Source organism: Chiloscyllium punctatum, chromosome 7, assembly GCF_047496795.1.
Source record: "Chiloscyllium punctatum isolate Juve2018m chromosome 7, sChiPun1.3, whole genome shotgun sequence".
NCBI classification, from domain to species: domain Eukaryota; kingdom Metazoa; phylum Chordata; class Chondrichthyes; order Orectolobiformes; family Hemiscylliidae; genus Chiloscyllium; species Chiloscyllium punctatum.
Genome location: NC_092745.1, coordinates 92,420,788 through 92,426,787, shown reverse-complemented (window position 1 = coordinate 92,426,787; position 6,000 = coordinate 92,420,788).

Genomic DNA, 6,000 nt, shown 5'->3' with positions numbered 1-6,000 from the left:
GAAAAATCAATTAGGGCTGGGAAATAAACATGTACAGCATATCCACAAATTTTGCTGCAGAATTCCCAATCTGGATTTCTCATTCTGGAATAATCCAACCAGAACTAGGTGAAGAACTATGTGCACCAACCCAACTCCATGAGTTCTGGCCTTCTGCATCTTCTGAAGTCTAGTGATCCTTCTTTAGTTCATAGATCTCTACCATTTTCACAAAGACTAAAACATTTGTCAAATTAATTTTAGAGCTAAGACAATATTTGTCCTCCTATCAAACCTTGCCTTTACTATACACATCCTTAGAATTGAACTGCTGGTCAGATTCTCTAATTGCTCTAATGCCTGAACATGGACGATTTGGTAATGTTATGACACATTCAGGACTGGTAGGGACTTGAACATGGCCTCCTGGCTCAGAGGTAGTGAAACTACTACCACTCCTGTCTATCTATGTGAAAGCTGCAAACTTCCCAATAAATCCCTCAGTTCCTTCATCCATCTCATTAAGGTATACTGTTAATAATTTTGGTCCCATCAATGACACCGGTGGAACTCCACTAGTGACTGGCTGCCATCCTGAGAAAGACCACTTTATGCAAACATTCTGTCTCCTGCCAATCAGCCAATCCTCTATCCATGTTAGTAGCTTGCCCCTAACACCATGGCCTCTTATCTTATAGAGAAGCATCCTGTACCGCACCTTATCAAAGGCCACTGCAAATTCAACGAGACCACATATACGAGCTCTCCTTTGTTTAGTTTGCTAGTTACCTCCTCAAAGAAATTCTAACAGATTTGTCAGGCATGACCTTCCCTTGACAAAGCTATGCTGTCAGCCCTATCACTATCCTATCTACCTGAGACTCCACTTTCAAGGAGATATGAACCTGCACTCCAAGATCTCTTTGTTCAGCAACGCTCCCTAGGACCTTACCATTAAGTGTATAAGTCCTGCTAAGATTTGCTTTCCCAAAATGCAGCACCTCGCATTTATCTGAATTAAACTCCATCTGCCACTTCTCAGCCCATTGGCCCATCTGGTCCAGATCCTGTTGTAATCTGAGGTAACCCTCTTCGCTGTCCACTACACCTCCAATTTTGGTGTCATCTGCAAACTTACTAACTGTACCTCTTATGCTCGCATCCAAATCATTTATGTAAATGACAAAAGGTCGAGGGCCCAGCACCGATCCTTGTGGCACTCCACTGGTCACATGCCTCCAGTCTGAAAAACAACCCTCCACCACCACCCTCTGTCTTCTACCTTTGAGCCAGTTCTGTATCCAAATGGCTAGTTCTCCCTGTATTCCATGAGATCTAACCTTGCTAATCAGTCTCCCATGGGGAACCTTGTCGAACGCCTTACTGAAGTCCATATAGATCACATCTACTGCTCTGCCCTCATCAATCTTCTTTGTTACTTCTTCAAAAAACTCAATCAAGCTTGTGAGACATGATTTCCCACGCACAAAGCCATGTTGACTATCCCGAATCAGTCCCTGCCTTTCCAAATACATGTACATCCTGTCCCTCAGGATTCCCTCCAACAACTTGCCCACCACCGAGGTCTATAGTTCCCTGGCTTGTCTTTACTGCCCTTCTTAAACATTGGCACCACGTTTGCTAACATCCAGAATTCCAGCACCTCACCTGTGACTATCAATGATACAAATATCTCAGAAAGTGGCCCAGCAATCACTTCTCTAGCTCCCCACAGAGTTCTCGGGTACACCTGATCAGGTCCTGGGGATTTATCCACCTTTAACCATTTCAAGACATCCAATACTTCCTCCTCTGTAATCTGGACATTTTGCAAGATGTCACCATCTACTTCCCTATAGTCTATATCTTCCATATCCTTTTCCAAAGTAAATACTGATGCAAAATATTCATTTAGTATCTCCCCCATTTTCTGAGGCTCCACACAAAGGCCGCCTTGCTGATCTTTGAGATGTCCTATTCTCTCCCTAGTTACCCTTTTGTCCTTAATATATTTGTTAAAATCCTTTGGATTTTCCTTAATTTTATTTTCCAAAGCTATCTCATGTCCCCATTTTGCCCTCCTGATTTTCCTCTTAAGTATACTCCTACTTTCTTTATACTCTTCTAAGGATTTACTCGATCTATCTTGTCTATACCTGACATATGTTTCCTTCTTTTTCTTAACCAAACCCTCAATTTCTTTTGTCATCCAGCGTTCCTTATTACTACCAGCCTCCCTTTCAGCCTGATAGGAATACATTTTCTCTGGATTCTTGTTATCTCATTTCTGAAGGCTTCCCATTTTCCAGCCATCCCTTTACCTGCGAACATCTGCCTCCAATCAGCTTTTGAACATTCTTGCCTAATACCATCAAAATTGGCCTTTCTCCAATTTAGAATGTCAACTTTTAGATCTGGTCTATCCTTTTCCATCACTATTTTAAAACGAATAGAATTATGGTCAGCTGACCCCAAAGTGCTCCTCCACTGACACCTCAGTCACCTGCCCTGCCTTATTTCCCAAGAGTAGGTCAGGTTTTGTACCTTCTCTCATAGGTACATCCACATACTGAATCAGAAAATTGTCTTGTATACACTTAAGAAATTCTTCTCCATTTAAACCTTTAACACTATGGCAGTCCCAGTCGATGTTTGGAAAGTTAAAATCCCCTACCATAACGACCCTATTATTCTTACAGATGGCAGAGACCTCCTTACAAGTTTGCTTCTCAATTTTCCTCTGACTATTGGGGGATCTATAATACAATCCCAATTAGGTGATCATCCCTTTCTTCTTTCTCAGTCCCACCCAAATAACTTCCCTGGATGTATTTCCGGGAATATCCTCCTTCAGCACAACTGTAATACTATCCCTTATCAAAAATGCCACTCCCCCTCCTCTCTTGCCTCCCTTTCTATCCTTCCTGTAGCATTTGTGTCCTGGAACATTAAGCTGCTAGACCTGCCCATCCCTGAGCCATGTTTCCATAATTGCTATGATATCCCAGTCCCATGTTGCTAACCATGCCCTGAGTTCATCTGCCTTCCCTGTTAGGCCCCTTACGTTGAAATAAATGCAGTTTAATTTATTAGTCCTACCTTGTCCCTGCCTGCCCTGACTGTTTGACTCACTTCTGTTCGCAGCTGTAGCCATCTCAGATCGATCTCTTTCCTCACTATCTCCCTGGGTCCCACCCCCCCACCTCACTAGTTTAAATCCTCCCAAGCAGTTCTAGCAAATTTCCCTGCCAGTATATTAGTCCCCTTCCAATTTAGGTGCAATCCGTCCTTCTTGTACAGGTCACTTCTACCCCAAAAGAGATTCCAATGATCCAAAAACATGAATCCTTCTCCCATACACCAGCTCCTCAGCCATGCATTCATCTGCTCTATCCTCCTATTCCTGCCCTCACTAGCTCGAAGCACTGTGAGTAATCCAGATATTACTACCCTTGAGAACCTCCTTTTTAAATTTCTGCCTAACTCTCTGTAATCTCCCTTCAGAGTCTCAACTTTTTCCCTTCCAATGTCATTGGTTCCAATGTGGACAATGACCTCCTGCTGGCCCCTCTCCCCCGTGAGAACATTCTGCACCTGCTCTGAGACATCCTTGATCCTGGCACCAGGGAAAGAACACACTATTCTGCTTTTTCTCTGCTGGCCACAGAAATGTCTGTCTGTACCTCTGACTACAGAATCCCCTGACACAATTGATCTCTTGGAAGCCGACATACCCCTCGTTGCATTAGAGCCAGTCTCAATACCAGAAACTTGGCTGTTCGTGCTACATTGCCCTGAGAATCCATCATCCCCTACATTTTCCAAAACAGCATACCTGTTTGGAATGGGTATATCTACAAAAGACTCCTGCACTAGCTGCCTACCCCTCTTACCCTTCCTGGAGTTAACCCATCTATGTGACTGTATCTAAGACTTTCCCCCCTTCCTATAACTGCCATCCATCACATACTGTTGCTGTTGCAAATTCCTCATCGCTTCTATCTGTCTCTCCAAGCGATCCACCCGATCTGATAAGATTTGCATCCAACAGCATTAATGGCAGATACAATGCCATAACCCTTAAACTCTCTTTAAACTCCCACATCTGACAAGAAGTACATATCACTGCAAAGGCTATTTTTACTCCTTCACAATCTACAGGCCCAGAAAATAACCGTCTTATTCCTCTACAAACACTGCCCCAGGTTAAATTAATAGCTATGGCTTATATTTTAAATTTAATCAAGAAACATATCTCCAAAAATACATAATCAAGAAAGAATCCACTATAGTCACTACTGTAGCCTTTCTCTTGGACAAACGTAAAACAAAAATCAACTTATCTGATTCTGTGCTGTGAACTTTGCCCAACAGTTCCTCCAAGATTAGTTGTGAATTTCACTGTTTGTTAATTTTCCCAGATGCACTCCGATGTCCAGCGATACACGAATTCAAACAGCAAAGGCGGTAACTGTGTAGGTTTTCTCTGTCTCTGTCTGTCTCTCTCTCTCTCTCCTGCACTGTCCTCACATTGTCTGGTTTTAAAATTATATACTTCAGTTTTTACAAATGTTTATTTCAGCAGAAAGTTAGAGAGCAAATTTATGGAGAAAGGCAAGAGAGAAATATTGAGACCATCTGGAGGTCTCTTTGCTTCACTGTTTCATCCCCGTCAAGGGGTCCATGATAAACTGCAACCTGAATAATCAGAGGGTTATTGCTAAACTGAGTTCTCCTGAACCCATATCAAATGGTACCAATTTGTCTGGATAAAATGTTTCCAAAAAAAACATTATTTCATATGGACCAGTTAATTTCATTTGTTTCCAGCACTCTCTGCTCTTGTTTTAGCTTCACTTATTTTTTTTCAAGCTGCAAACAACTTCTTTTACCTTAAAAAGCGGTGCCTTTTTTTTATTTTCAGCTCATAGTCCAAAAATAAAAATGCAGTCTCATACAGGAGGTGTATTGTGTTGCCAAAATTAAGAAAAGACTATTTACCGGTAACCTTTTAGGCCATTAAACAAAACTGATCTTACTCAGAATGTCTCCTTTTCCTGACACAATATCATAGTAGTTCAAAATTGTAGTTGTTGTTTCCATAGTTTTTCTTCTCCTATGTTCATCCTTTTCCCTTTCACATGTCCTGATTTGTTTTTATTTGAATAATAATTAGGGTTGATTTTCTGAATGAATTTCAAATCCTTAGTGGACTGCCACGATTTCTATCATTGTTGTTTTCCATTTTTTTATTGTTCCACATGGATTATTAGGTCATTTCTCTGCGATTTGAATTTGTCTCCAGTTTCAACATGCCATCTTGCAAATTCCCAATTTCCTGATGTAACTCTATCTTCCAGTCTCTGTGACCTGTCTGCTTCTCTCCATTTTTGTTCTGCTTTGTCATCAATTTTCTCCCCCTGTGATGGCTGCAATAGTTTCACAGGTGCAAGGCACCTACCACAACCTTACCCCATGTTCTTATTATCCATATACCAGTCTGTGACCATCAGAAATCTAAATTCCACTTGTAATGGTAGCAATCTTAAATTTGCAATGAGTTTCTTCCTATGTATTGAATACTCTTGAGGTGTCTAGTTTCACTTTTATGGATGAATGGGCGAGATATGGAAATGGATAGAACAACAATGCAATAAGGACAGTGACATTACTTGGTGAGTCGATGCCATAAAATTTGTTGAAATACATAAAGGTGAAGATAAGAGACCAAGACACCTTCAAAGATTTGATATAAGTGCGTCCAACCCACACACAACAGCAATCAGCAAACACCAGGAGAAATAGTCAAGCACTGTGCATAATGCAGTAAAGAGGCATGAGGCTGACCCAGGAGGTCAGTAACTTCAGTAATAAGGAAACTGAGCAGGAACTTGAGCTCTTATGCATGAAAAGGAGGACTGAAAGATAATCTTGTAGATGTATATAATATTCAGGAAAGAGAAAATGTTTATCCTTACAAACCAATCTAAACAGTAGGGATAGAAATGTGAGATATAAAAA